At 39.2% G+C, this 17,479-nt stretch overlaps 1 protein-coding gene across 3 annotated transcripts in view; it reads left to right on the top strand.

Annotated features, from left to right (window-relative positions):
* KIF26B (kinesin family member 26B) overlaps nucleotides 1–17,479 on the top strand; it is a 285,582-nt gene that overhangs the window by 135,111 nt on the left and 132,992 nt on the right. The gene's annotated exons all lie outside the window — the stretch shown is intronic.

The raw sequence follows: 17,479 nt of genomic DNA, 5'->3' as shown, positions 1-17,479 counted from the left end.
TCTAAACCCTCTCCTCAGCTGTAGACAACACTAAGAGCTCCCTTTCACCTAATCAAGATTGAGTAAATCCTGTTGCAACATCTCTTCCCACAATGCATGCTCCATCTCCTCACCCTCCTGTATGTTCATCTTAGTAAACAGAGAGATCATTGTCTTGTTGGAGAGAATATCATGGAGGTATGCCTTCAGCAAGGTATGGTTCTAGATATATCAACTGCTTATATGGGAGCTGCAGCTGCTTTGCCGTTTGGCTTGTGCTGGGACTGGACTTAAAAATCACGCTCCAAATCTGAATTTCAAGATTCAGGTTTTAATCTCTGACCCTGGCTTTATTTTCCATTGCTTTTACCTGAGCAATAAATACATAGTTAGGAGAGACTGAACTTATTAAATATTTGGTAAGAAGATGTGTGATTTCAGATTTAGTAATTTCTATAGCTAGTGTTTTATTTGCTCCTTTAGTAGTGAATATGGGTGATACTGTGGAACACCCATGGCAGATCACTCATATTTGCTTTGCAAAGTCCTTGGCTGGAAGTCAAACAGCCCTGACAGCTGTGCCTCTGGTTCACATGCTCAGGAAGTATTAAATATTGATGTTTCTTGGAAAAAGCCATCATTGCAGATTGAGCCGATTTGGGAACCACATGACTGTGTAGGCCACAGAAGGATTTTCCCCTGGAGAGCTTTTCTGAGCAGGCTGCTGCGGTGGGCTATGGGGGATGAAGGCTCAGCTAATGCCAGGTCTTGTCAGGTGCTGCCAGGGGTGGGTGGCAGGAGTGGGTGGCCAGGGCCAGTCCCACAGCACAGGCAGGAGCAGTCCTGGGTGTTGGGCCCCTCCCTGGGCACAGGCTGAGGCCAGGCAGGGCTTTGGGCTCGGCTCAGCGGGACCCACGACAGGGCACGGCTGTGGGGAGCTGGAGCTGCCGTGGGTGTGAGGCTGGAAAGGGCTGCAAAACACCAGCGCAGGCTGTGCAAAGGCTTCTGTTCTGTGTGAGCTGGCTCATGTGGGCCTCGGCGCTGGCGGAGCTAAAGTTTACCAAAGCCAAGGATTAGGATTAGAAGCTGTAAGCCTAGGGCTGCATCTGTCATGGGGCTGCAAAGAGGCTGCAAAATTGTGGAGCAGTCTGCGCAAAGATTTCTCCCTCAGTGATTTGTAGAGAAATTTGGCTGAGGATCATGTTAATACAGGAGATGAGAGGAATTTCTGCATTGCCTGCAAAACTCATTGTACTGTAAGCATCTATCAGGTTCTCCAAGCAATCTTGTGTTCATAGCTCCTGGGAAACACACCAGTACATAGACCTATCTGAACTGTAATTTTTTGCTGGAATGCTCAGTTTGTTCAGCACTCTTTATTTTTATACTGGAACTAGTATATTTTCAAATTTTTTTGACTCCCACTGTGGAGGGTCATCAGAGATGAATACAGGAGTGACACTCATCTCCCTGGACCTTATCACATTGGCAACTAACTAGCACTGCTTTGTTTTTCTTATTGCTTCAGCTACTAGTGAAAGGAGGAATAGAGAAGAGAAATTCAGCCCAGCCACAATTAATTTTGCATACAAGCCACAGAAAAACAGCAGCAAGTGCTAATTATATTTTTTAAGTTGAGCTCTGTTTGTGCGTCTGTTTGCAAACAGAAAATTCTCTTCACCCATGTATTTGAAGATACAGGTGATATTGGAACATGCAAATACATACTTGTCTATAAATTGTCTTCAAACTTTTCCTCACTAGTATTGGTATCAGAATAGGAGTGGGTATCAGAATAGGAGTTTAACTTGCTTGGTCAGTTTCTCTTGACTAGTTGGATCCGCTGAATTGTAGTCAACATCTGCCATGGCAAGCACAGGAAAGAAAATAAGTTCAAAGTGGTACAGTGCTCGCACAATGTCCCTGTTCACTCTCAGTTTTCTTCTTCCTTACTTCCTTCAGGACAAATTGTGTTTGTGCTCACCGTGGCCTTGATGCAGGACATTTGCATCTCCCTCATAATCTGTGAGGCTTTACACTCTTGTTTTCCATCTTCTCCCCACCCACTTCTGCAAGGAGCACTCTGGTCTGCCAAGTGGGTCTGAGTCGCTGTGTCAGGACTGGACAGGGAGCTTAAAGGTAGATGGTGTTTGGTTTTGACCTGCAGCTTCTACAATTGAGTTCTTTACTGTGTTTTTCAAACTTCTCTACCATTTTGAAAGCACACTGTTGCTCATGAGGATCGAGTTATGCACTCAGCAAAACAGCAGCATATCAAAATTAATAAAGATTAATTAATAAAGAATTAAAAGAAGGCAATGTAATTAATGCCAATCAGCATGAACCTGTGGCAAATAGTACTTGTCAAAATGACTTGTAATCTCATCAAAAAGAAATATCAAGTAGAGTTGATTAAATATAATTGCATTGATGAGAATTTGGTAGTTGATGACTTAAGTCTACTGGGCGTGCAAAAACAGGCAAAGGCTAAGGAATAAAGAAAGGCTCAAAGTTGAAATAAGGTCTTTACTCTGAAGACAGTGAACCATTACAGACTGAAGACTGGTAAAAGCTAATTAATGGTGATTTCTATAAATGGGCAATACAGATCTGTGGCCTGTTATATAAGAAAACAGCCGTGGTGACCATTGCACCAAAAAAAAAAAAAAAAAAAAAGAGAGAGAGAGAGAGAGAGAAAATTACATAGCTACTTATTTGGTTGCTGCCACTTTTTACTTACATGATATACTACCTTCTACCAGCATTTAAATCTGTGGGAAGACATTGGTCAGAGTATGACATCGTGTCCAAGCTTCATCTCTTTGAGAACAGGTATAAGAAGTGTTTTGTCTTAGTTTAAACTCGAGTGAAATTGAGCTGGAAGAATCGTGGAGCTTCCTTTAGGACACAGTTCCTTCCTTTCTATGCCCTTATTCTAGGTCAGGTTTTAGAGTTTGTAATTTCCTTCTGACAAGTTTTCCTACATCATGTTTTAGTATCCCTTAATCATCTCAGTTGCACCAAGGGAAAAAGTACCTGTTGAAATAATCCCTTTCTTCCATCTTCTTATCCAGTCCTTGCTTACCTAGTGTGGTGCAAAAAGGTCAGTTCTGATGAATTTTCTTTTAAACTTAAATCCTTTTCTCAACAGAAGTAGTGTCCTGAACAGAATCTTGTCTTTGCATTAGTGTGAAGCCAGTTAGAAGACCTGCCAAGAACAAACAGATTGCAGACTGTCTTAGTGTGGCAAGAGGAATCTGAAACGCAAGCTGCAATGTTTAAATTTACCTGGTGATAAGCTTGCTGCGTTTTGTTCTGTGTGATTGCCTTTTACTAAAAGCTTCTGAGGAAAAGGAATAAACCAGGTATACTTGGCTGCTCTTTCAGTCTTTTGGCAAGCTCAGCACCTCAGTGTCACTCAGGATGGTGGGTGTTAGTGGTTTTTCCCCCCTCCCACTGTGATAATATGTATGCCTTTTACTCATCTGTAATATAAGCAACCTCATTCAAAAGTTCAGAGAGAAAAAAATATATGTCTGTCAAACATTTTGTCAGTTTTTGAAGCTAGAAATAATGCAAATCCCTTCTTTATTTCTGGTTTTAATAAATCTGACAGACTGAAGGCTCTCAGAAGTATTAAGCCTATCTTTAACAAGGCTCTTCTGCTCTTCTCACATTTCCACATGTTTTCCCCCACTTTGTCTCTCTCTGGTTCATACCTGCATTATCCAGTCATCACAGATTATTTGTGACATTACATGGATAAATACTGGAGAGTGATCCAGTTCCCACTGAGACCAATATAAGTGCTTAATATGATGGAGGCTGGGTCAGGTTCTTTGTAAGGTGTCTGATAACTGTTGGGTGATATTTGTCACTTTTGAAGTAACATAACAGATACTGCACTTCTTTGGGAAAGAACACCTTAGCTCAGGTCTTCATCTTTCTGGAATAAGTTTATTTATGGAGAAAGAAGGCTTTAGCTCTACAGAAACTTTTTAAAAGAACACTCTGTGAGGCATAGTTAATAATTAACTCGATATCAGACAAGGTAGTTTAGATAATAAAATAAGAAGAAGTCATTAACTCTGTATTACTATTAAAATTAAATTTATTTTCTCTCTCTCTTTTTCTTTTTGGCATTTGGATTATAAATTGTACACACTGTCATGGGCCACTGGACAGTCATGTGAGTGCATCTTGCTCTGAATAAATGATGCTGAACAGCATTAGGCAAGTCTTGTTCCTTTACAGAGATAATTTTTAATTTAAATTTTGTTTAAACTAAAAACCAGGAAAGGAACTAATTAAAACTATTAAGAGGTATTTCAGTTGGCATAATCTGTCAGTTAGAAAAAGAAAAAAAATCTCTCCGCCACAGAATGTTCTGGTACCTTTTATACTGAAAGCCTTTGTGTTATGATCTTGATTGACAACTGGAGGGGGAAGGAGTTACCTAATCTGTAGTATCAAATCAATACTTTTTGCACAATGGCATTCTGAATAGCATTAAGGGAGCTCCTTTCTCTGTTAAATAAATGTTAGCTCAATGTTTTCTTAACGCATGGTTTTCATCACATATATTTAATGCTATTGACACACTTCTCTTTGCTGTTCTTCTCTCCTCCGAAGTGTCCCTGAACCAGTGGCCGTGGTAACTCTTACTCGCAGTACATTCGGTTACCTCCAACACTGCCTTACTAGGGCTGCTTGCTAATGAGCATCATTTGCTGGTTCATTTGTACAAGGTCATCCTTAATTTCCTTCTGGCTTCAATGCCAGCTCAGCATTGAAGAATCTCAGCATTAACATCCCTTGGGTGGTTTTTCGTTTTGGTCTAGGAGAAAAAAAATTGAATATATACATATTTGAATATAAATAGTACTTTGTTTAGCATTTAGCTGATGCGTCGTCTTGCCAGTTTGTTATTTATTTATTCATCCTGTAATTCTTGAAATATGAAATTTTACCAATTTGTGGCTCTGCACTACATGTCTGGGTCCTTCCTGTATACATTCTAGTTCTGCAGACAAGTTCTTAAAAATACCATGGATTTATTACTGTCTCTCTGCCTGTGGGCTGGTGTATGGTGAGCAGAATGTTATTTGCATATGATTATATAGTTCTGCCCTCGTTGTTAATACATTAATTGTGTGCCATTGTTCTGCTGACTGATAGAGCCCTGTCTGGCTTCAGCTCTTTCTGAGGGTTGATTAGGCAGCCCTGTCTGTATCAGCCTGGCTTTCACAGAGGCTCCCCTGCAGTGGTGAGGGGACTGACTGAGCAGTGAGAAACCATGGCCAGAATTGCTGAAGAGTTGAACACTGTTTGCTTTTTAGAAATGTGCTATCTTGGAATTAAGACTGAAAATATTAAGTCCCATTTTAAGGCCCATTAGCATTATGGAACCTATAAAGCCACATGAGAGAGAGGTTTTTTGGCCCAAACATGCCAGTTTCCTTCCCTCAGGAAGCACAGAGCTGTGTGTGCACCTGTTGCACAAAAGCAGGGGGCACAAGGCTGCTCACCTATGCCAGACGATAGTTTTCTTTCAGCTTGAGCAGCGTAGGTTAGCAATGGGAGAATAATAATCTTGTGAATTTGAAAGCAGAGGTAATTTGCTCATGGTAAGTGGAGGACAGTTAAAAAGCTGCATCTTTTACCAGCATTTCAGAGTGAAAACTGCTGGAGGGTTCAGGGTTTACCCATCTGGATTATATGCACAGGAATTAAAGGGTGCTTGTAACACCTTGCTAACTTGTCCATTTGTTGTATAGGATATTTGTTTGAAGGTTGTTTACTGGGCTTCCTTTTCCAATCACTTTTTTATGTGGTGATCAGGCTCAGTTGTCACTGCTTTGTGAGAAGTAGAAATGGTGTTTCTGGAGCAAAGAGAAAGGCAAATGAAGGGTAATATTAACACTTGTTTTTATTGGATCTGAAGGGAAAACTGCAATTACACCTTAAACCCCCCCAAATTTTCAATTTAATTAATAGCAGAAGCGGATTCATGCCTCTTTGCATATCCCATGGTGGCGTGTATGCTGTGTGCATTCATTGTAATGCTTAGTCAGGGAGGTTGCACTTTACAGCCAAACAGACTGTGTACAAGAGAATGAAACCTGACTAGTTTTTGAAGTTATGGCAGAAAAAGGCCCAATACCCTTGACAAAGAGAGGGGCGTGTTTCAATGTATGCATAATGTCTGCTAAAAAAAAACCAAAAAACAAACAGCCTATGAAAAACGTGCCATATTTTTAAGGATGGACAGTGTCTGGAACGGAATGTCTGAAGTATAATCTGAATTTTAAAGAATAGGCATGAAATGGAAAAAAACTCCAATGTGCTGCTACTTTTGTCCTGTTTTCTGTCCATAGATGATGATGGAATACTTCCACAATGTGCCAGTGCTGGCACACCACCCCATTCCAATCACCATCAAAATAATCAAAAGAAGCATTTGACTCCTTGTCAAGTAATGGTTTGGAAAAAATCTTCTCTCTATCCAGAGGGTGTCTGAAGATTTATTTTAAATGCTTATAGGAAACCCATAAATATATGAAGGGCCAAGCCATAAATAATAAAAGCTGTGATATTTTTTTTTCAGAGTAATGAGTCTTTTAAAGACAAAAAGCAATTGCCAAACAGTGGGTTGTAAGTACAAAGTGCAATGTTTGTTTCTCTTTGTAATGGTTGCTGTCTTAGCACTGAGCCATGTTAGCAGAAGGTTAATCAAGCATCAAAGCCAGTGCTGGAGAAGAGAAGGGAGTGCAGTGCTAGAGTCAGGGGAAGGAAAAAATAATGCTTAAAATCAGCAGTGGGAGGTGCTGAGGGCAGTTTTCTGTCATAAAATGCCTAGTGTCAGGTCAATTGCTATGGGTTAATTTTGCTAGGGGGGCTTCTTGTATTGAGGCCCAGCTACTGCTGCCAGTGATAGCCACACCTTGGTTGTATTGGGCGTTGGAGAAGCATCTTCTCTCTGGGAGCATAGGTTCACTATGATCCAGAAGGACAAGTTTATTATTCATTCACTCAAAAATAGATAGTAAGAAATGAGATAAAACATTGAAAGGTCTCTAACTGTTCTTCCTCAGATCTTCTTCTTTCCTTGCAAATCTTTTAAAGTTAGCTGCTTATCCTCCTACTCATAAGACACAGTCCAAGCTGCTGCACTTGTTCACATGATGATATTAGGATCTTGCTTAGGCATCTACTGCCATTTGTTTCTAGCTTTCTCTGTAGATCAAAGTCTTTCATACATTGACTTCCACTGCATCCTACATTCTGGATTTTCTGAAGGAAGGAACCTGCATCTGAGGAGACTGGCATTTCTTCAGTAGGTAGTTCTTTTTTCTCTTGTTTTACTAAAGAGCCTGATGTTCTTTCTGATAGTACCTTACCTCTGGTGTTTTCTTCCCCTGCTTCTTGCACCTTACTGCTTCTCCTGATTTAGTTCTATAGGGTCAGATTAGTTGCTGTCTTGATCTACCTCTAATGTAAAGCTGATATGCATAAAAAGAACAGAGATCTGTCACCCTTGTTCTTTGCAGGACAGCTATCAGCTATGGAGAGATATGTTTCCTGTATTAGTGTACCCTGTACAAAAGAGAAAGTGACTTTAAAGATTGAACAGAGGGCTCTTGATAACTTGAAGAGTTTGAACTCTTGTATTACCCTAATTTTCAGTACTTTAACCAGATAACTCAACAAATTTTAATGTAGTTTTTAAAAATAAATGAAATATGCTGTATTACATATTCAGTACCTCTCTCAATGGCAGCTTAAAGCAATTGAACAGTGACAACAAATCATTCTATCAGCCTGCTGCAAGGTGGTGCCATTAGATCTTTGTTGCTGGAATTGTACATGAGCTAAAGCACTTGAATTTCTGTGTGAGCTCATGTCTTTAGTTTCCATTAACAGATAGGGATATGTATTCACTGCCTTTGTGTGTATCATATCTTGTGGCTCTCAAATGTTGCACTGGAGTATCTGTGTTTGTGGTGTTCCCACTCTTGACATAGCATAAGCATGTATCAAAGGTAAAGGAATTTAAATCACTTGCTTTTATTTTACTTTTTTTGTGACTCAGATTCTGCATGCATCAGGCACTATGTATTTCAAATACCTCAGTCTACTGAAGCATGGACTTTAAATCCAGCACTTGTTCGACTTTGTAGTTGGACTTTAAAATGTTGAACATGTGCCTCAGTGATTTCTGGACCTGGATCTTTCAATATGAAAAGTGTTTATTTTGGGTAGGGAGGGGAGCACTGAGTAAAAAGTGCACCAAGCAATGCATTCACAAATACTTGTTTTTGTTTTGGTAAACTTGTTTCATGGCCACCCAGAATCAGGTGAAAAACAGCAGGTAGAAAGTGCATATCTTTGAAATTATGTCAAGCCATTCTGCCATTTCATGTTTGTTTAAGGTATATGAAGAGCTAATTTGGCTTTATAGACTATTTTAATTAGATTGAGTATAATCTGTGCTCCCAGCATTCACAGAAATGCCAGCATGAAGTCTCTAGATAGTGATTAAGCTAGGTCAAGAGAATTTCAGTTGTATGCTTTCCTCCCCATTAGAGCAAATTTTACTGCTGAGTAAAGGGGAAATATGCAGACAATGTAGAACCGTGACTTTAACCTTTGAAAATTAGAGAAAGAAGTAAATATGGAGGCTAAATTGCAAAGTACATCGTAGAACCAAATAACTTGATGAGCTGACAAAAGCTTTTGCATTGTTCACCTGTTCCCAGCCAGGACTGCTGGCTGTCCTGGTTGTACACAACCACAGAAGAAACTCGATATGTACCAAATCCCAGAGTCTGTTTGGCTTGTTGGCATGGTCTCTACAGTGGCACCACAGGAGGCAGCAGGAGGGATACAGGGGTAAAAGGATAATGATGAATCAGCAACATAATTCTTGCGGAATGAGGAAACATCTGTGAAGCTTTTCTGGGAAAAAAAAAGGCTAATAAAACCAATACCATCTTGGATATTTGCTGACATTATAAGCTTTCACACAATTTTGTTTTTTCTTTGGAGTGTGTCATGGTCTGCTGCTGTCCCAGTAGGGGTATTTAACAAGTCCTAGAGAAAGAGAACTGTGTTTGTGGAAGCTGCTGTGCACATTTGGTAGGATGTTAGGAGGGAGAGGCAGAACAATCAACTAGTTGAGACACAGCATTAGGCAAAACCAAAGTGAAGATAAATATTTTTTTCTTTTTGAAACAGTGTGAATCTTTTTACTGACAAGCTCAGCTGTAAATGCCTTTCCTTTTACTTCCAGGATATCTGCTTTTGACCATGAAGGCTTCAGAACAATTTCTGTAATATACTGTAAGACACAGTGTCTGCAAAGTCCGTGCTAAGAAATTGGTAATCCTCTCTGAATTGCAGTCCTACTGTGTTTGTGGTTAGCACAGCACCCTTGCTTTACATTTTTTCCTTTGTAATATAGGCTCCACTGGATTTTGAAAAATGTTGCAAAATCTTTGAAGATGGATAACAGAATTTCTTTTCCACAACACCAAGAGTCTGCAGTGTGGATGGAAGAGGCAGTGAAGTATTCCAGCAGGAAACATGTTTAGTGGATAAATGGACAGGAGATCTGTTCAAGTGTATTTCTAAGAGCTGTCCAGAAGAAGGAGCTTGATAATGCCGTAGTACAGAGACTGTATCAATACCCTACAGGGCCCTCTAGTTCTGGTTGTTTGTAGTGGCTGTTTCACTCAGAAACCTCATAATAGGATATTTGGTTCTGAATAAGACTATGAGAAAGTGCCTGTACTGCCACACAGGTTTTATGGTACTCAGCCTTGAGTGTTCAGCAGAGTCTATGTGGGCTAGGCCAGAAACTCACAGAGAGGTTGCTGAAGGTTGGATTGGCACTTTCAAGCACCAGAACCAAAACTGTCAGATGCAATTTCTTCCTATTGCAAGGCTATATAGTAATTTTAGTCATAATTTATTTAAAACATAACTTAAAGACTGCAGTTTAATTTGTAAAGTCAGAAACTAAAATGAGAATATGCTTGATCATTTTGTCAAATTACATGAACATGTCAATTATTAATGTACATGGAACAGAGATGTAGACATAGAAAAATATACTTGTACACTAACTGAATTATTCCCTTCTGAGTTCTTTTTGGTGAGAAATTATACAAGATGGAATGAAGTCTTGGAGTGAAAATCAAAGAAATGTCACCCTGTATGATTTGGTATAATGGCACATAGGGAGCCTGAAGGTGTCTCAATTTATCATTTCCAAGACAAGTACCTTGCATGTGAAATGAAGCAGGAAAGCCTTCAGAAATGTTCTTTCAACAGGTCCATTTCAGCATTTGTAATTTTCTTAGTGTACTTGAATTCCTTTTAAAATATCTTTTGGTTGCATTGACTCACAGCTAGTCAAACCAACATTTCCAACTAAAAAATGAAAATAAAAATCCCCTTCTCTGTTCTCTTCAACTTCAACTTTCCACCTAATAAAAACCACTGACCAAAAAATTTCATTCTTGCTTCAGAGTTTTCTCTGATTGAGACCCATAGAATAAGGGTCAGCATGAATGCCTCTGTATTCTTGCCTACTCAGTATTTTCTTAAGCTAGTATACCTCATATCTCATTGTGCCCTCCTTTTCATTGGTACTTTTCCATCCATAACATTTTAAATTCTTCATTCATTTAGTTTGTACTTCATCATTTCCTATCAGCTGCTAAAGTGCAGAGAGTGAGCCTTCAATCACAATCACAAGACTGGCTTTTCCCCCTGCTTCCTTCCTGCCTTCACCTATGCTGCTCTTTATAAAAACCAACTAAAATATGAAGCTTAAATTAGTTATTTTTTTGCATACCTGCCACTGCTCTTGTGCACATTCTCATCTTAGATTGCTCCAGGGGAGATCTGGGATATTCGTTTAATTCATTAAAAAGTCCTGAAAAAATTGATGGAGGGCTGTCTCCTATTCATAACTTTCTTAAAGTAGCTCAGGGGATTTATAAGGGTAATGCCTCTCTGCTAGAGATTTCAGTTACTTACATAATATTTTTTGAACTCTCCTGTGACCCATATGATGTTTAGAATAATTTTTATACAGTTTGTTTAATTTCTTTCAAACTTCATTGGTTTTATCCTTATTATATTTGATGGGAACTTCCCATGAGAAGGGGAAAAAAACCCCAGTGAAATATGACATGAAAAAAATACCCTCTTAGTTGTATATATTCTTTGTAGAAGAGATATAGAACTGTGTCCTTAATTGGTAACATAATAAACTGATGTATGTGCCTGCATTCTTTTAGACTTATACTGTATTTGGGAAAAAAATGTGAAATTATGAGTGTTTTTCAAAATATAAAAAGCTTACTAAAAGATTGAGAAAAACATTTTTCTTTAAAAAACATGCATTATTGTAACATTGTGTTGTCTGCACAGTTTTTCTCTGCTTTCTCTACTTTCTGAGCTTCTGAGTTTTAATGCATTTGCATGGTATTAAATATGCCATAGTATAAATAATATGTACTTTGTAAAATAAAACCTTCTATCAGAGTAAGTGAAACACAAAACAGCAATACAGACCATAGCACTCTATTATTGGTATGACTTACTCTTTCCTATACATTTCAACATAAACAGAAATGTAGAGAGTGCCTTTTCTAAAAGTGGTGAATTTTGTTGTCTCTTGTACTTTCCTCTGGAATTCTGAAAGCACAGGAACAATGTCTTATCGAGCTTGAAGCTATTACTGACTTTTGAAATTTAATCAGTGCTTTGGATTGTGGATGGGAGCACAAAAGTCCCTCCATCCCTTGATACAAATACACTCTGTCTCTGGTACTGGTGGTTTGTATTGTACCTCTGTTGTACATTCAAGTAATACATGACCAAGCTATGGCTCTGGAGGTGTAAATGCAGTGTTTTCTGTTAAAATATTTTTCATATATTTGTCCATTCCAGACAGTGGTATCTGCAATGTCACAGTGTTTTTCATTGACCTAGGGTATGATAATATTTTAGATAGCACCAATATAAAATTATAATTTGTTTGGCTTTGCTTTCATTTTAAGAGACCTAATCTAGGGTTGTTGTAACTTCCTTTATGTCTTGGCCATTGTGCAAAGCCAATGATTGGACTGGGTATGTGAGTTGAAGAAGAGGTTTGAACTGTAAGTGGCTTTCCCATATCAGGTTTAGAATTAGCAAGGCAAACCACAGTATCAATCCCTGTGATTCAAGATTCCTTAAAGTTTTCAGGGCATTCAACATTTTAAAACCTTATAGGAACATAACTAGTAGAGGAAAACATATAAACCTCTCCTGTCTGTGTTTTCTAATTACATCAAGACTCCAAACTTTGTGCTTCTCAACATAATTATGCTACACATAGGTGGCATTTTCATGTTATTTACAGTCCCTTCAAGTAATAAAGTTGGTCTTCATGGCCGATTAATCTGGAAGGGAAATGAGGGAATTTATAGAACACTTAACATCATGAAACTTTATAAAATCAACAGATATAGCAGAACATTTAGATTTAAGAACATAGAAGATGCTAATGCAGTAAAAATACAAAGGGCAGTTTTGCATACATCCTGTATGGAGCAGCCAGGCACCCAAAGATCAGCAGTTCAATTTACACACCCTCTCTAATGGAAAAGGTGGCTTTTGAACAAAGAGAAATGCAATGACTGTAGGACTACCAATATTTTAACGTGGGTCAAATGAGAGACTGAAATGAAAATATGCCTGTATCTCTGCTGATTGAAGTTCTTTTGTCTTGGTCTTTTTTCACAGGGTTTTGTTTCTGCCCCTGCATGTTAACCCTCTGTACTGTGGTCCCACCAAGGATGTGCCATATTGTACTGCTTGCATTTTCAATCTCATTATTCTTGCATGATTGGAGAAGCCAGAAATTGAATTGGAAACCTCAAGGGCCTCTAAAGTGAAAAGTCAGGCAGAGATGCTAAGGTTAACACTATTAGCTCTGTCTGCTTAATTCAAAGTTCAGTAGCAGATTATCTTTTACTTCAGCAGTGTTGAAACCTTCATTAGAAATGAAGCCATTGATGATGAAAGTGTGGCAAGAAGTCTGTGAACCTTACCTAAGGCCTGTTTATCTGGGGCAACCACTGGAGAGTGTAAGAGAGAATTGCTTTGGCTGGCATTATGCTGTGTGAATGAAGCTGACTTGGTACTTCTGTGGAGCTGTTGAAATGAGGCTGTGAGGAGGTGGGGGTAAAGGGAAGGAAATGGTTTTAGAGAAATTGTGCTTTTCAGTTGCTGGCATTTCCTTTTTCCTTAAAACAAAGAATTTAAAAACTGGACAAAACCAACAGGAGTCTAATGAGGAACCAGTGTCCAGATGTAAATACTGGGATCAAAGTCAGTCATGTTCTGTGACTGTGGATGAGTTTATGTGATTTTTCTCAATACAGGGGTACTATATTTCTTTGGAGCTTGTGTTTTAAAAGCCAGCTCCCTAGACTCCCAGTACCATATTTATAGCTGACAGCTAGCAAGCTTCATCTTACCTGTTCAGGTATTTTATTGCCTTAAAAACAAACAAACAAGAAAACGCTCCCAAAACCAACCAGCCAAAACCCAACAAAATCCAAACCACCCTGAACATTAATGGTGAGAATGAAGGAGCACAATCTGTTGGGGCTTGACACGATGGACCCTTCCCAAGCCTTGGTGAGCGTGTCATCCCACTGTGTGTGCAGAGGCTTGCAGACAGGCTGACTCTGTCAGCTCTGATAGCCACAGTGTTTGCTTTTCCACCCTCAGCTGCTGATTTACTCCAGTGCTTTTTCATCAGATAACTTGTTTAAATAATGCTAACTGACAGGTGGGGAGCAGTCACTAAGAAAGCTCTAGTGACTTAGAAGGGCAAAGGGAGATTTTAGTTAGAATCATTAACTGCTGAATTCATAAGAGGTCTACTGCCAGACAATTTTCATCATGGTTTTTTAGTGTCTCTTCTATCTGCGGTAGATCTCTGGTATGTATTAGCAACAGCAGGAGATCCCCATTTTCCCTTAGTACAGACTGTGCTAGTGAAGAAATTCTGAACAACGGGAAATGCTTCTTCAAAATAGTGAGTGGCAGGAGTTGAATATCTGATTTGGATTTCAATTCTGCTCCTAATGCTAACACTAGCTTAAAGGAGCATTTCAGTATAGATGTATATAGAGAAGAAAAGGGGTTTCTTCTTCTGAATAGAGCAGTAGAGTTGGATGAAAGTCCTGTGGAAGTGTTCTGTGATTAGATGTGTAATTGTTTTAGACACTGTGAGAAGTAATGGCTTCACTTATTGTCATTGCTGCTTGTTCTTAAAAATCAGTCTATCACCCAAAAAATAGTGAATTATCCTTGGAGCTTCAGAGATCTAGACTTACTATTTTTTTCTCTACTAATTGATATGAGCAAGAAAACTTAATAGATTCATTAAGTCCTTCTCTGTATGCTTGTGTTCCTGGAGAAGATTTGCCTACAAATGTAGCAAGAATATTAACTGAAGCCTTTTAACTTGCAGAGAGATTTGCTTGTACTAGTGTGAAGCAGTCTGAGGAGATGACAACACACAAAGCAGTCAAAAATCTGCATTGAAAAGCTTTATCATGTCTTGCTGCTGCCTAGATTGCGGCGATGCCCATTCTTTTTTGCAGGTACCTGTGACTTGATGGAGTGTCTCCCCTCATGTAACTGAACATATTTCTATCCCAAGATCAGCCTGTAGATTTCATCCATCATTTCACAGTGCTGACCTGTGTCTTGCTCATGTAATGGATGTGCATCAGGCCACATGACAGAGAGAGGCAACAGAGCCCTTGGGGGCAAGAGTGGACAGGAGTTGGCTGATGATGCCAGAACAATTGATGTTTCTACAGTCCAATCTCTGTCCCTGGCTGAAGGCCCTGCAAGAAAACAAGGGTGGTAGGAAATCATCTACAGGTGGATGAAGTATCTTGACAACTTGGTCCTTGTCTGCAGTCTGTAGGAGTGGTACCTGCTGATACCAAGGGATCGTTCCTTGCTTAGGCTTTTTGAAGTTTCTAGATTGATGGCAGTGGTGTGATTCTTGATAGTGCTGATGATGGCAATGAGAGAAACACAATTTTCTGCTGAACACCTAATACTGTCAAAGGGATGTTCAACAGAAGTAATGTGAATGCATGTGGTCTAGTACCTGTTAACATATTGAATGCCTTGTGCAATGTTGGCAATGCATTTTGTGTTACTGCCAGCAGCTTCATTATTGCCAGCTGACTTTCTTTTAGGGCCCTCAGAAAAATACCAGGAGTACTTTGTGGCTTATGCTATCCTCAAACTCTATCAGAGCAGAGACAGGCTGCTGCCCAGGTCTGGGACAGTGCTGAATTAGAAAATCTAAGCTGTTATATTCTGAAGCATCTGTGAGCTCATGAAGGTGCAAAAAGATGCTGTAGCCCCAAGTGACAGAGTGGGTAATTGCTTCATGCTTTATAAACATGATGATTGGATGACTAGGATGTCAGCTTTGCTGGCATATCACTTCCTTTATTTGTTAGTTTAATTATTAATTTTTTGTTGCTGTATAATGTGCACACAGCTGGGACTACTAGCCATTTTCCAAAAGTCTTACCTATGAAAGGAAACATTTTAATGAAACTTGAAATTAAATTCTTCCCTTTCCATTGGCAAGTTTTTCATTTTTTCCATTTAATTAAAAAAGATCCCATGTGTAGAAAGGGTAACACTCTCCATACAGATGTGTTCAGTCTGTTTTGTTGTGGACCATATATAGAAGACGCAACATTTTTTTGGACACAGATAATTTCTTTTTAAAGTTATGAGGTTTTTATGAAAAAAATATCCTAGGCAAATACTTGAGTATGTTTAAATGCATGTATAGTGCATTTTATGGTTCAAACCCAGTAAAATTCAGTTTACAGTAATCTTTTGTATTGCAGCAGACTCTTCTTGTGCTTGTTGGTAATGTCACCTTTGATTTGGTTTACATGCATATTAATTAGCTACCCAGTAACATATGTATCCCATCAATGTTCAAAGTAGATGCATAGAGCTTAAAAATGAGGCTTAGTGCTGTCAGTCTTAGAAGACTGGGAGGGACTTCTGCAGTGAATGAATTTCTTTTCTCTAATGTTTTTAAACAATACACTGTATCTCAACAGAAGGTGTGGGCTCATAGTGATACTGGCTGAGTGTGTTTCTGTGGCTTTTGTTATGCTGGAGGTCAGAAGTAGTGGTAGGATGATGCTTTTGACTTTAATACAAAAAACTAACTTCTTCAGAAGATTACTGAGCTCTTTCCTTCTATTTTGCAGAATTTCACAAATTAGGCTTGTATTATTGCATCCCACTGTTTTCATACAAGCTTTAAAAAGACAGATTCAAACACAGACTGTGCTTGAAAGGAGTGTTTGTATGCTTTTTATACATTTGGCAGTTGCCATGGTTAGTTTGTGTCAGCACAACACAGTTTACAATCTAATGAACTATTTTGGAGGAAATTCATTAGCTACAGAGCACGAGTTTGTGCATATGAGCTTGTGCACATGCACATGCACACAGCCATTCACTCTGGTTACATGCTTGTGACCCAGACATCCAGTTTAGTGGTTCATCCTTCAATGAACCAGCCTGTCGCCTTATGCATACATGTTCTGGAAGGAGTAACATTGTTCGCTATTTTTGGAAACTATCTTACAGTAAGAGAAGGTATTAAGTAGCTCCTGAGTGCTTCTACCAGCATTTGACATAATTCTGTGTTATAGTCGTTTCCTCGTTACACAAGATTAAGAGGGGAACTGAAACACCCTGAAAAACCCAGATAGTGCAGTGCTGAGGGGTGATAGCTGAATGAAGTCATTCACAACTTGTACAGCTTTGTGCTAGAGCTACTAATCAAATGCTGACTTCTGGAGCAGAGAGGAGGCCAGGGTTATTTGCTCTGCCAGAGTATCAATCTGTGTGGCTCTTCATTGTAGGTAAGACTGTTTCCAAGAACCTACAGATCTAGGAAGCATTGTCTGAGTGGCTCATGCGGAGGCATGTCAGCTTGAGTCTGGCTTGTTAGCTCCAGGTGTCCTTCTGTGACTGCTTCCAGCAGCAGCTGATACCTGAACTGTGGTTCAAGGCCACTTGTGGTTGATGACAATGAGTTCAGTGGAGCTCCAGGGCTTGTAACTTAGGCAGGCCTGGGATCAGGGCAGAAAGTCTCTGTGAGAGTCTCTGTAACAGTGCTACTGTTGATTTGTCATGGTTAAATTGCCCTGAAATACTGAAAGATTGACTGAATTTACAGAGTGGTGACTAAGCACTAGAAGGTTTGGACTTAGGAAACTTGTTTTGTTGCTTGAGGCTAAAGGAATTAGTCCATTAACTGTGTAGAAGAGGTTGATTTTAAATTGAGCCACTGGAAGGAGAGATGTGATCTTGTGCTTGAAAGCAAGTGTAGTACATAAAAGATTTCTCAATGGACTTTTTTTGT

This window comes from Anomalospiza imberbis, chromosome 3 (genome assembly GCF_031753505.1).
Source record: "Anomalospiza imberbis isolate Cuckoo-Finch-1a 21T00152 chromosome 3, ASM3175350v1, whole genome shotgun sequence".
NCBI lineage: Eukaryota > Metazoa > Chordata > Aves > Passeriformes > Viduidae > Anomalospiza > Anomalospiza imberbis.
This window is presented reverse-complemented; position numbering and strand designations above follow the sequence as displayed.